This window comes from Marmota flaviventris, chromosome 10, assembly GCF_047511675.1.
Source record: "Marmota flaviventris isolate mMarFla1 chromosome 10, mMarFla1.hap1, whole genome shotgun sequence".
Classification (NCBI taxonomy): Eukaryota; Metazoa; Chordata; class Mammalia; order Rodentia; family Sciuridae; genus Marmota; species Marmota flaviventris.
The window spans coordinates 13,881,393-13,895,586 of record NC_092507.1 but is presented as its reverse complement, the minus strand read 5'-3'; the positions used below and the strand labels follow the sequence as shown (position 1 = coordinate 13,895,586).

At 48.9% G+C, this 14,194-nt stretch overlaps 1 protein-coding gene and 1 pseudogene across 2 annotated transcripts in view; one reads left to right on the top strand and one right to left on the bottom strand.

The window, feature by feature from the left end:
• Positions 1-14,194, top strand: part of Capzb (capping actin protein of muscle Z-line subunit beta) — a 114,553-nt gene that overhangs the window by 16,248 nt on the left and 84,111 nt on the right. The gene's annotated exons all lie outside the window — the stretch shown is intronic.
• LOC139707321 (small ribosomal subunit protein eS4, X isoform-like) lies at positions 6,662-7,871 on the bottom strand (annotated as a pseudogene).

The following is a 14,194-nucleotide window of genomic DNA, read 5'->3' as shown; positions in this document are numbered from 1 at the left end:
AACTGCAGCTCAGGAGCAATTTGTACATGTGCTTCATGTTTGTATTTGGGCTTCAGCTGTCGCCACTTACTGGCCAGCAGCTTGGTCCATGTAGAGAGGAAAGGCTCTGGGGCCAGGCAGTCCTGGATCCCTGCCTCCCTTTGGCTCCTCCTTCTAATGTGGGGGAGGGATGACCCTCTTGGAAGGGCTGCTGTGGTGGTGGCAACCAGGAGCTCACATCGGCCTGGTCTGATGTGGACGCCCCGGTCCCCAAGGCTGGATGATGTAGTGGTTGGTGTTGGACGAAGGTGTAAATCATGGTTTCCGGAGCCAGACGGGCTGGGTTAAAATCCTGGTCTCTCCACTTGTAGATGTGTAGACTTGGGCGTGGCTCCCTGGCTTGGGTTCCTCAGATATGGGGGGGGAAGAGATGCTGAATGAGCTCTGACAATGCTTGTATGCGCCACACCTGTCAGTTTTATCATTATTAATGAGATAATAATGAGTAATAGCACTTGGGGTGTATTACGTGCAGAATAAATGGCAGCTTTTCTTTTTCTAACATGGTGCCCAAACCCCAGGACAGGGAGTGCTGGCTTCTGGACAGAGAGCAGATTTCAAAAATACATACGTGTCTTCGTCCCTTTGGACTCTTACAACAAAATACCTTAGATTGAATAATTTATGCATAGCAGAAATGCATTGCTCTCAGTTGTGGAGGCTGGAAGTCCAGAATCAGGTGCCAGCAGATGGAGGGGCTGGGAGCGTGCCTTCAGCCTCTCTTACAGGGATGTTAACCCTGCTCACGTGCGAAGAGCCTGCATGGCCTCCTCACCTCCCCAAGCCCCACCTCTTAACTTGCATTGGGGGTGCAGATTTAATGTGGATTTTGGAGAGACAGCAACATTCAGACCATAGCATACCTGAACACTGTATAAAGAAAAATCTCCTGACCTTGTTCCCTCCCTCATTGCCTGCCCCAGCCACCCCAAATCCCTAGAGGACCACTGTCAATATTTCATTTTTATGTTTATTTTTAAACATTTTGTTTTCCATTAACATAATAATTACCCTATAAATGTTCCCTCATTATTTTATTAAGGTATTACATAATAAAATCTACGTGTGTGTGTGTGTGTGTGTGTGTGTGTGTGTGTGGATTGAACCCAGGACCTTGTGCTTGCAAGGCAAGCACTCAACCAACTGAGCTGTATCCCCAGCCCAGATCCACTAGTTCTAAGTGTCCAGTTTGATGAATTTCGGTAATAAACATGTAGTTGCCACCATGATCTAGTTATAGAATAATTCCCTTGCCCTAAAACATTTCCTGTTGCCCAGTGTGGTGGCACATGCCTGTGAACCAGCTGCTTGGGAGGCTGAGGCATGAGGGTGGCAAGTTGGCCAGCCTGGGCTACTTAATGAGAACTTGTCTCAAAATTAAAAGGGTTGGGTGTGTGGCTCAGGAGTAGTGTGTTGGCTTCTGTCGCATCCTTGAGGCCTTGGGTTTGATTCCCCGGTTCAGCAAGACAGAGATGGCAAGACCTGTGCCTCCGCACCTGCTCTGCATTCTCTCACCTGGTGCTTGACAGCCAGGGCCCACTCTGTCGCTGTAGTTTTGCTGTTTTATGATTTCATATAAGCAGAATCATACAATGTATGGCCCTTTGTCTTACCCCCCCGCCCCTTTGTTGTTACTGGGGTTGAACCTAAGGATGCTCTACACTAAGCTGCATCCTCAGTCCTGTGGGAGACAGTCTCGCTGAGTGGCCGAGGCTGACCTCCGACTTTTCATCCTCCTGCCTCGGCCTTAGGAGTGACAGGGATTGTAGGCATGAGCTACTGCACCTGACTCTTCCATTTTGTGTGAATTCTTTCAGATTCAAGTGGCAAGTGTTCATATTTTCTTTTCAACTGTGTTTTTTTTTTTAATGGATACATACTAGTTGTAATTATTGGCGTGCCCTGTAATGTTTCTGTCAGTGTGTCCTGTGATGTTCATGTCAGGGAGCTCATCTGTCTCCTCAAACATGTATCATTTCTTTTTTGTGAAAACATTCAGAATCCTTTCTTCTAGCTTTTTCAAAATGTGCAGTACATTGTCAATATCTATAGTCACCTTACTAATACAGTAGAATACCAGAACTTATTGATTTACCTAACTCTTAAAACCTATCCACCAACCTTCCCCATCCTTCCCTCCCCTAGTTCTCCAGGTATTAGTATTGTTTTTGTTTTATTATTTTGTGGTGTTTCATGATATGAATGTATCACTTAGCAATTGGTGAACATCTGTCCAGCAGTTGATGAACATTTGGGTTGATTCCAGTTTTAGGATATGATGAATAATTTTGCCATACATCTTCATGGCTGATTTTGGTGTGGACATGGATTGCTTTTTCTTTCCTCATTTCTTAAAGCATAACAAGCAAATACAAATGAAGTCTCTCTCCCCCTTTGTTGGATAGAGTGAAATATTTCACACCTGCCTCTTTACCTTCTGTCCTTTAAAGGGCCTTTCTACTAAATGAGAAGATGCATTTAAGTCATGTATCTTAGAAGGAGCCAAGGTGCCAGTGGCCTTCTGGCTCCTGGAGGGGGGTGCCAGGCTGCTGAGACCCCAGAGGAAGGTGGTGCAGGTGGACATGGTGGCCTCGTGTCCTGGCAGAAGGCATTGCTTTCTGGGTCATGTTCTAGCTAGCAGGGTTTCTTGCCTTCCAGGCCATTAAAAGGGTGAGGATGAGGCTGTGCTGGTTTTAGGTGGGGTGTAGGAGTATTTTTTGGCATCAGAATTCAATTGTAGAGGAAATTAGCTTGTTTACCAACTTCTAAGAAGTCACATCCTGTTGCAAACCACAGGTGCTTTGTAGAGGTGAGAGATCCAGCTTCTTCGGGTACTTTGATGGCAGCAAGTCTTGGTGGCTGCCCTGGCTAAGTGTCCAGTGTGCCGATGAGGAGAACAACAGTGCAGGGGCTGCAGAGAGGACATTTTATCGGTGTCATATTGACTTTCATCCGTCCTCAGTCCCCACGGCCTTCTAGACCTCAGCCAGTCTCCAGTCATAACGTTATTTTGAACTTTCTGAGGGAGGTTGTACCTGGCAAGAAAATTCAGTTTTGTATCAAAAAAAGAAGGCCAGTGAGGTCTTACCATTCTTGTAGTACTGCTAATGGGCAGGAGGATTTAGGAAACCAAATCTGTTGTTTTTAATTACTAGGCACCATGTTCAGCCTTAAACTGGACCTGTTTTTAATGATTTTTTAAGCAGATTAGTTAAATATAAATGTCATTTTCCATTGTGGTATTTTATGTCGCATGTACTGTCTGGGTCCTGCTATGTATGAGGCATCATGGTAACTGCTTCCTAGAGAAGCGGAAGTTACCCAGCATACTTACCTTCCCTAGGCCTCAGTTTCCCCCTTTGTCATGAGGATATTGGACTAGATGGGCTTTTTAAAGCCGCCTTGTGTAGTAATTTTTATGATATTGCCTTTATTGGAACTAACAGACACAGCATCTATTGATTGATTGCCCTGCGTGCCCTGAGTAGTACTCAAGACACTAAGAAAACCATTAGCTCATTTAAATATACTGATTTAATCTTCATTCACCCTAATGATCTAGATGGTTATTCTAATGTTTTAGATGAGAAAAATTGAGGCTCATTGAGGTTACGTAATTTCCTTCTAACATTGCCAGTTGACTGTCAAGTTCATATTTCTACTCAGGTTACCTCAGTTCAAGCTCATCTTCAGTTAAGTCTTTCTTTTTGCAGTGGCTATTTAAAAAATAGGTTGTTTCCTGAAACATTTGAAAGTCTTATTTTAAGTAAAAATTCACTCAGGTTTTTATTAAAAATAGACTGACGACCCAAGTGCTCAAGTTGGGGGTTAGGGTCTCGGAGGGTTTGGGATTGGGAATGAGGTGAGCAGCAGGCCAGCTCAGCTGACACGGAGGGCTGCTCTGTGAAGCACACCCATAGCCACCACCACCCCCCGCCCATGCCCCCTAGGTGCCAGTGCCCAGCTCAGATGGGGTGAAGCCTGGCTTCTGTCGGAAGCTTTGGGGAATGGGGGAGGGCTGGAGGAAGGAAGAGGCAACACTTGATCTCATAGGCTTCTCTTGTTCCCCGTGTGCCCAGAGCAACAGAGACCATGGTAAACCTGACTGTCGGGCGCCTGAATGTCGACTCTGCTACCTGTGCTTACTGCCTGGGTGACCTTGGTGCGAGTCACTTCACCTAGGAGCCCTGGGGATTCATTCTCATACCCACTAGCAATTCTTCGAGGCTCGTGCTGTGCTGGGGCCCCAGGAGTGAGAGAGAGAAAGTGCTGCTTGCTGGGTCAGTCCAGTGTCAAGTGCTACCTCCTGGGACTGTTTGAAGAAAGAATGAGGTAAAGGCCAATATAGCTCCCGGTGCTCCCCTCCAAAAAGACCAGTAATGCATTTCAGATCACATGCTGTACAGATTCAGAGCACTGTGGACATCATTGACCAACAGTGGGTCTTAGTCAGGGTCCTTGGCTGCCTGCAGATGGCTGTAGAGGCTCTCCTGAAGGAGGGGGCTATCCTGAAGAAGTAGCATGTCCGTCCCCTGAGAAGAAGTGTGGCTGGCTGGTAGGTGAGGCTCTAGTGCTTTGCTCAGCCCTAGTGTGGGTTTTGAAAGCAGTGGTGTTTCTCCCACCCTTTCCTTTTTCCAATGAACTCTGCCACTTGGGAATTGTAAAGTAGGTCCTGGGAGGCTGAGCAAGGGGTGGTAGGGAGCTTAAAAGAATAAATCTATCAAAATAGGTCTCTTATTTTCTCTTTTAAAAAATACTCTAATTTCTTTATAGTTTTTCTGACTACAAAAGTAATATTTAGGTGGGCATAGTGGCACACACCTGTAATCCCAGTGGCTTGGGAGGCTGAGGCAGGAGAATCCCAAGTTCAAAGCCAGCCTCAGCAATTTAGCCAGGGCTCTGAGCAACTTAGTGAGACCCTTTCAAAATTGGGCTTAAATACTGTGTGGTGCAACCGACTTTCACTAGCTGTTTTTCTATCGGCTACTTTAAATCCTTTTAGCAGGATTTCTCTACTTTTTTGGATTACAAAATTCTAAGGATGACTTTAAGACTGATTGTGTACCCACGTGTCTGTGAGGATTATGTTAAAGAGTGGTGGTGATATACAATAAGGATGAGTTCTATGAAAGCCTGAGGTTATCAGAATTATTTTAATTATTAAAATACTAGGTTGAACTACACAAAATTGCCATTTTTGTAGCCAGAAGTGGTTGACCACTGGCAATTTCATATGATTCATCTTAATAAAGCTTCATTATAAAAAAGCTTGGGTCATGGAAGGAAAAAAAAAAAAAACAGTTGTAACAGTTTGATATTTTATAAGTCCTTTCATTTCTCATGTACATGTGGTTTTTGGTTAGTTATAGCCATAGGCTCTATCTAATTGCTTCTTTCTTTTAAAAAAATAATGTGACCCCAGACTTCCCCGGTTATTAGAATTCTTCCTGGCTTTCTCTCCTACCTGCTGGCTCTCCTCGGGGTGGGATCGAGCAGCCGTTCCCGTGATGCTTGGCCTTGGGGTTGCCCCCCCCCCCCCCCCCCCCCGGAGCTCCACTGTGCACAGGTTTTCGGTGACTGTGGTTCTTTCTGCGGTTTTCTCTATCTTTGGATTTTTTTTTACTAGGACGGATGAATAGAAGTAACATCACATGTCAGGGTGTGCACACTTTTCCAGCTCTTGACAAACACTGTCAGGTTGATTTCCGGGTGTCCTGCCCGCTCACAGTGCTCCTAGCAGCATGTTAGTTCATTGCTTTTTTGTCAACATAGGGTGATTTTCCCCCAAACTTCTAATTTACTAAGCAGTAAATATTTCCTCGTTTTTCATTTTTATGTGTTTGGTTAATAAGATTGAATATTCTTGTTCACGAATGGGTTTCCTAGTTGTACTCAGTGTCATTTCTCCCCACCTTTGAGCCGTGTGTGTATATATGCTTCTACCCAATTAGGGAATTAAAGTAAGACTATAAAAAAGAACTCCTGTGCTGGGTGCAGCAGTGGCGCACACCTGTAGTCCCAGCGACTCAGGAGACTGAGGCAGGAGGATCACAAGTTTGAGGCTAGTCTCAGCAATTTAGCAAGACCCTCAGCAACTTAGTGGCACGTGTCTCAAAAAATCAAAGGGCTAGGGATGTGGTTCAGTGGTAGAGTTCCCCTGGGTTCAGCCCCCACTACCAAAAACAAAAGAAAAGAGCTCTGTGAGGGTGCAGAATGCATTCTCCAATGTCCTTTCAGTGCTGTTGCTTGGGGAATGAGAGGTGCCTAATTAGTGCAGATCAAGACTGAAGCATACACGAGGGTCCTTGTCTGTAGTCCCAGGGGCTCACTGCGATTTCTGTGCCATCTTCCACTTTGAACTATTCTATGAATTTGGTTGAAATTTGATCACATTACAATATGGCTGAGGGCCTAATTAGCCATAAACCTCAGGAAGTTCAAAAATTAAGAGTCCATTAATCCTAATGCCCCTCCCTTTGTGAGTGGCTCTGATTCCCCTTTGGTTTGCTTGACTTTCTGCTGAGCTGCTTTTCTGACAAGACATGGGTGGAAGGACGGCATTTTGCTTTGCTATGTGCCCTCTAGTCCTCACGTGCTGACCCCGCCCCCTCAGGGTCTCCTTCTAGTCCGAATGCTGGTTGTAGTGCCCTGTCCAGGTGAGCATGGGGTCCTTGTCAGTGCCCGTGCCTTCCATAGTGCAGCAGCCCCTGCTGTCACAGTCCTGTTGGAGGTGCAGTGGCGTTCCGTGTTGGGTGGCAGATTCCCGTGGCCTGAGCAGTTCCCCTTTCCCAGGCAGACCAGCAGGTACGCCTTAGGAAACAGTCCGCAGGTGTTCTGCAGTGGGGTGGCCTGTGGCTCAAATGAACCCCTGCGTGCTGGGGCGCCTTGTCTGAGTAGGGGTCTTCTGTGTTCCTTCCGGGGCTGCCCAGAGCACCTGCATTAAAGAACGCAGGACTGCGCGAGACCAGGGCGGCAAGGTGCCAGCCTTGGTGTGACGCCAGCCTCAGTTGGTGGGGTTTAATTTTCTTTTTAAACTGGTTTCCAGCAGGCCACCTGATTTGGCATTTGACTTGGACCTGCCCCTCTTTTTCGAGGTGTTAGTATTCAGGGGTTTGTTTTGTTCTAATCATATTGTATTATCTTATCCAAAGACCCCTCCATCGAGTCACCTCGAACCCACTGCTTTCTTTGGGTGCTTGTCTCTCTCCGGCAGTGGGGAGGCCGATTCCTTTTCCTTGGGGAAGAGAATCTCTCGGTTGTTGCCTTTGCCAATAACAAAAATGTTGGCGAGCCTGGTGGCAAAGCTTTTTCGTTGGATTTTTCACATGAACCACATCAGAAACGCCAGGACTTCTCTTTGTGTCCGTGATCACACCAGTTCTTCCCAAGTCAGCACCTCCTCATCACTCTCAGGTTACCAGTGTCAGTCTTGGTGAAGTCAATAATCTTGCCAGGCTCCACATCAGTCTGGAGGGTGTCATTCACCTTGACCAGGGCCAGGCAACGAAGGGCCTAAGCATTGGGGTCACCTGATGAGGGATTCCTTTGGTGCCCATAGGATCCTTCACACTTTGCAGAGCTTGTAGTTGACTTTCTCAGGGGTAAGATGATGAGGAGCACAGGATCCCTGGGTGTCAGCGGTCAGGTGGAAGCTCTCCCTGGTCCCGTCAGTGCTAATGACGTCCATATAAACCAGCAGGATAGCTTGCATCAGCTCGGCCCTGGCCATCCGTCTTAGCCAAATGCTGCCTGCGAGTCCTGTGCTTCATCTCTGTTGGGGCATACTTGGGTCTGTTCCTAAAGACAAGGATGAGAGGAAGCCATTCTCTCATGTGCCTTCTCCTTTACCTGGTTCCATTTGTACAGCTGCAGATTGTTGTTTGCTCTTAGAATTAAGTGCCTTGCATTTAAGAACCCTGTGAAGCACAGGAAATTGGTCTTTATTTTTCCCACATAAATAACTTGCTCTGAGATTGTGATTTCTCTTCCCTGGGTAGCTCTCCAGGACTTTGATCAAACAGGATTGCTGATCTAAAGGCCCACAATGGCTAGTAGATAATAGGAGTAAGTCGGCCAGACCAGGGGCCCAACACGTGGCAAGCCTGTGACACAGGAGGGCGCCCGTCATGGCTGTGCTTCTTGTCATAACCACCACTGTGTGACAAGATGAACTAAATCATGCATATTGAGGAATAGTGGCCCCGGCCATAACAGGGTGGGGGGTGGTCAGCGAGGGAGGTCTGCTTTCTGACCCTTTAGTGGCCATGCAGAAATCCTCTCAGATTGCCTTATAGAAAATAAAGCTTAGTTTCATTTTTTGAGTTGAAAAATAGGGCCGGGCACAGTGGTGCATGCCTGTAATCCTAGTGGCTTTGGGAGGCTGAGGCAGGAAAATCAAAGCCAGCCTCAGCAACTTAGTGGGGCCCTGAAGCAACTTGGACTGTCTTTAAAAATGAAAATATAAAAAAGGGCTAAGTAGTTAAGCACCCCTGGGTTCAATCCCTGGTATCCCTAAAAAAGGACTGTCACCGTAGTCTGTGGTGACATGAGCCTTTGGGGATCCCAGCTGTCCTGGTGTTAGCAGTTGGTGGGGTCAAGTCTTTGGATGCTCTTACTCTCTGGGCACAGATGGGCCTTCCCTATTTTTCTTTTCTCTCTGGAGCTGGGGTGGAGCCTGGAGCTCTCCACTAGCTATACCCCAGCCCCTCCTGTTTCTTAGGTGGATCCCTGTGTTCCCTCTTGACCTGGGTGCCCTTGCCCTCTCACCAACAAAGGGCAGATTTGCCTGTGGGTGCTGCTGGGCTCCGTCCTTGCCAGGCAGCCTCCAGTGGAGCTCAGCTGGGCCCTGCCCTCGCCACTGCTTCACTGCGGCTTGACTTCCTCTCTGCAGGATGGACGTCCCATGATGTCAGCGCTCTCCAGCCTGGTCGGCCGATCTTCCCTTGACCAGAGTTTGGCTTTACCCTCTGGCTCCCGCAGATGCCACCATAGGCGCTGTCATGCCCTGGGGCATTTTAAACACCATCTAGAGGACTGGGCAGTAATTTTTCAGGTGCCTCATCCAAAAATGCTTCTGCCCTTGACCGCAGCTCTGGGGTTCTCCTTCTGAGTGAGTGCATCCAAGTAGTTTTGAGAACTTGGTGACAATGGTGTTCTGCAGTGAAGCTGCTGGCTTCTTGGAACAGGGTGCAAACTTGCAGCAAGGCTGTGGGCAAGTCCCCTTGAATCACAGAGCCTCCATCTCCTGGCTGTCAGTGGGGGCCGCTCACTAGTGTGGCACATAGTGAGCACTCAACTAACATTAGTCCTGGTGACCCCACCCAGTGCTGGGGTGGAACTGGGGGCTCTACCATGGCGCCACCCCCTCGCTCCTTCTCATTTTGTTTTCAGGCAGGGTCTTGCTGAATTGCCCAGACTGGCCTCTCATTTGCAGTCCTCTTTTTCCACCTGCTGTGAGTGTAGCGGGAACCAGGGGTGCCGCAGAGGTGTGCTGCTGCTGGTCCTGCCTGCCTCTCCTGGGGCTTTCCTAGCTGAACTTCTGCACTCCTTAGTTTACTCCTGATTTTTTTTCCAGGACCTCCCACTAGAGTCCCTGGCCCTAGAAATCAGTGTATCTAAGACATGGGGCCTCTCCTCCAGGATCCCCTTCCCATTCTGGGAGAGAAGTCTGCAGTCCAGCGAAGCCATGGCAGCAGCTTGGTGGTGTGTGATTGTGGCAGGAACACAGACTTGTGCTGGCCGCCTGGGTCTGAATCTAGTGGCCCTGCCCATCAGCCTCTCGGCCCCTCATTTTCCTCCTCTGTGAAGTTGCAACAGCAGGTTGTCGGGGTCAGTTCGCCCACCTGACTTGCTGCCACAGGGGCCAGCAGCTGTTTACTGTTAGCACAGGAGGAAGGTCAGTTTAGCAAGTGCCCACTGGTCCAGTGAACAAGACCAAGCCCTGCTTTGGTGGGTGAGCACCACCAAGTGGATGTGCGTCTTGTACCACCACTGTGTTTGTAAAGAAACACCCTCCCTCCTGGTAAGTGCCCCGAGGGAATAAAGCAAGGTGACATGACCAGACTTGGGAACTCTTCCAGGTGTGACCATTAAGCCAGCCCTAGGGAGGTTCAAGGAAGCTTGGGAGGGAGCAGAGGGGAGACCCCAGCGCAGAGCCAGAGAGCCTGTCAGGTGGCCAGGGCCAGGTGCTCGGGCCTTATGCATCATTTGTAATTCTGATAATAACAGGAAGCCCAAGGCTGGAGCAGGAGCATACCAAAATCTTATTTATGTTAAAATAGGTTATTTGGACAGCCAAGCAGGATGCAGAGGCTGGAAGCAGGACCCGTGTGGAGGAGGGCAGAGCCGCCCAGGTGAAGGGCAGAGGTTTGAGTGGGAGTCGCGGGGCCTGTGCGAGTACATTGGTTCCCAGGGGATGACATCTGCCCCTGGGGTTTGTTTGAGGTTGAGGAGTTGCCAGAGCAGGACTCCAGAGTTGGACCAGCTGACTCCCTGTCCAGTGCGCTTCCCACCCCACCCCTGCAGTCCCTCAGTGTGAAGGCCAGGCAGAAGGAACAACCTCAGCAGAGCTCTGGCAGGAAGGAGCTTGGGAGGGGTCCAAAGAACAGGAAGTCTGGAAGAGCTGGTGTAACAGGGTGGAGGGGGCAGGCCCTCCTAGGCCCAGGACTTAGGTTCAAGGGTGGACAGGGGAGGGGTTGGGACTGCTAGGGGGTGGCTGTGGTGGGGGGGGGTAGTGGGGATTGGGATTAGGGTGGAGAGATACAATGATACAATAATCACCACAGTCGATTAAAATGTTTTGCCGTGTTGTATCTGGCACATGGTAAGGGCTCAGAATGTGGGCGCTGTGTGCATTGTAGCTGCTAGGTGTTGGTGGGAAGACCCAAGTTTGGTTTTGGATTTGTTGAGGACCAGGCCCTTTGAGTCATCAGAAACAGGCCACAGGAATGAGATGATCTGAGGACACATTATTTGCTAACATTTCCACACTGCCAGGTGCTGAAGTGTCCTCTCCCATAGCCCCCACCTTGCAGTGAGTGGCCTCCAGGACTCAGCTGCCTCCCTTGCCTTATGGGAACAGCAACGTCCTGGGGCAGCTTGGTGAGGGCCAGGCTGTCTGGGGTTCACTGTGTCAGGTGATGTGGCATCTTGGCACCTTCCTCTCCGTCCTCCTACCCCATGCTGGATGACAACAGGAATGGAGCTTTCACCATTTGCCAGCCACAGGGTCGTCCATTTCCACCCAGTGCCACCTGTGCTGCTGATCTGTCTCTCCCTTCCAGTCTTCCCTTCCCTGTCCTGTCTTGCCTCAGCCTCTGCTTTCTGTCTGTGACTCCCATCTCCAGGACCTGCCGTGGGTTCTCCTTGGCCTTTTACAGCTGAGCTTGCTGCAGTCTTGGGGTAAAATGCCTTTAAAGCCTTCCCGTGCAGTAGGAACAGCTGGCAATAATGAGAGGAACAATAGCAGTCCCTCCTTGAGGTATTTGGGTTTGCCCTGGAGGGTTGCGAGCATTGGTCAGCGATGACTTTTGCAAGCTTTGTAATTCAGCAGGCTTTCCTTGGCAACAGATGAGAGCAGCCCTCGCAGGCAGGAATGAGTCATGTAACAGCAGAGATAATTCTTACAAATAATAAACATCTCTCTCTGTCATTCCAGAGGCAAACATTGGTGGTGGTGGTGCTGGGGCTTTTCATGACCCCTATGGACTCTTGACTGGTCCTTTCCAAAACAAGTGCGGTCTGTGAGTCTGCGTCGTAGATACTTTTCCCCTCTGCAGCTTTGTCCTTCAGAAGCACAAGACTTTCCAGTACAAGCCTGGATATCAGGTGACGCTGCAGAGGGATCATTTTAAGGGTTTTGCTTCCAAGGGCTCTTGTGCCAGCTTCTCTTCTGGATTCACTTTTCCTGTTTGTGAAAGGATGAGTGACCCTTATTGGTTTCCACCGGCCCTTCCTCTGCCTGCTTTACGGTGGAGCTACTCAAGGCAGCCTTTGCCCTCAGACTGACCAACTGACCACGAACACCACTTACTATATGTGCGTGAGACCCACATCTTTTTTCTTTGTTTTTGTTTTCTTTTTTCTTTTTGGTACTGGGGATTGATTTGCCACTGAGCTACAGGGTCTCACTAAATTCTGAGGCTGACCTCTAACTTGTGATCCTCTGCCTCAGCCTCCTGAGTTACTCGGATTACAGATGTGTGCCACCATGTCCAACCATACCCACATCATTTTTTTTTAATATCTTTATTTTACATTATGTGGTGCTGAGGATCGAACCCAGTGCCTCAAGCATGCTAGGTGAGTGCTCTACCACTGAGCCACAACCCCAGCCCCCATACCCACATCTTAAAGGACAACACAGTTACCTTTAAAAGCATTCCAAAAGGGAAACATTCTCATGCCACATGTGATGGAGCCTAGCAGGAGCGCTTGGGAAGTGGAGGGACCAGGATGCTCATCAGTCTGGTTATTTAGAGCAGGATCTAGTTCTGCCCGTCAGGACCATCATCAAGCATGTCCTATTTTGCTAGGGTTAGTGTCAGCCTCTGTAAGAGCACCTGTTTACAGGTGTGCTGGGGTCCAGTTTTGCAAGTGGACACTTGTCCTCCAGTTGTCCAGATTCATCCATAGAGGTGCTACTGTCTTTACTCACTAGGGCCTCCTGAGGTTGAGCTTTTGGCCTTTCTTGAGAGAACAGTGCCATTGTCCCCCATCAGAATGCGCTGTTGTAGACCACCTTAGCACACTTACCTCCTGGATCGCACATGAAGGTTCAGGGAAGCAGGATGGACCAGCTCCAAGCTCTGCTGCAGTGTGCTGTAGGCAGCAGTAACATACAGACCACGGAAAGGCCCATCTAGGGGGCAGGTGTCGGGATAGGTGGTCCTGCCCCAGCAAAGCAAGAACAAAACCCAAACTGGACAAAACAAAATGGCTACCACAGTGATCTTTTTCTCTTGAATTTAATGCTGAAAGGGGAGGTGATCTTGCTCCCCAGATTATATCAGTCTGCTGTGAACTTCTCTGAGCTGAAGATAGTTGGGATAATTGAACCAGGAGGATCTGCTTTCCGGTATGAGCAAAGGTACAGGCCCCACGCTGAGACGTAGTGAAGTGAGCGGGCTCCTTCCTCCAGGCTCCAAGGAGTCCTGCAGCCCGTAGAAAGGAAGGGGGCAACCCAGACGGAGGAAGTGGTGAGGAACCTGGCCTGTCTTTGCCTGCAGCTCCAGCTGGAAGGGAAGCAGGCTTGGTGAGGGAGTGGGCCCTGGTGCTGGGCAAACCTGGCTTGCATCTCGTTCAACCTCTTCCAGGCTGGTGACTCCAGGCAAGTTCCTGAGCTCAGTTCACCTACCAGGGAGTCAGTGAGAGTTGACTATATTTTAACTGTCTATTTTAAGTGTCTAGAGGGTGGCCTTAAAGCAGCAGCTGTTATTGGGATGAATAATGTTTTTTTTGGCGGGGGGGGGGTCTCTGGAAAGGGTCATTGTTTGATGCCAGATTCTCACTGGGAGTTGACCAGTACCTCAGCTGTCTTCACAGTTCCTGGGGTTCAGTGGTGGCAGCATGTTCCCTTCCGCAGCCCAGAAGGTGTGTGTGCCTGCTGGCTGGGCCGGGTTAGCTGCCCTGCAGCAGTTTCCTGAGACCTGCCCGGCACTGATGACACCAGCCCTGATGCCAGCAACGAGTGCCTACCTATTCCTGAGGACTTGAACTTGTGATAGTGATAGTCTCCCTCAGATTTTATAAGTTGTAGCAAATTAGGAAAACTAGCAGTGCGTGACAGAGAAAATATTACCTTTTTCCCATGACCTAAACAAAACATTTATTTTAAGTATTTCTCTTTCACCTTTTGTTATTATTTATTTTGGTGACCATATGTACACAAAGAAAACATTTTTTCTCTTTTTTTGTGTTGCCGAGGGAAAACCCAAGGCCTTGCACATACTCGCAAGCCCTCTGCTGCATATTGAGGACATAGATAGTGCTTTTCATATTTAAACCTGTATTGTGGGTGGCAACACAGCAGGTCATATTGGTTAGGATCATGGCTCTGGAGCGGGCTGCCCAGGTTTATGTTTCAGCTCTGCTACTCGTTAGCTCTGTGACCTTTGTAAGTTCCATAACTTCTCTGTGTTTCAGTTTCCTCATCTGT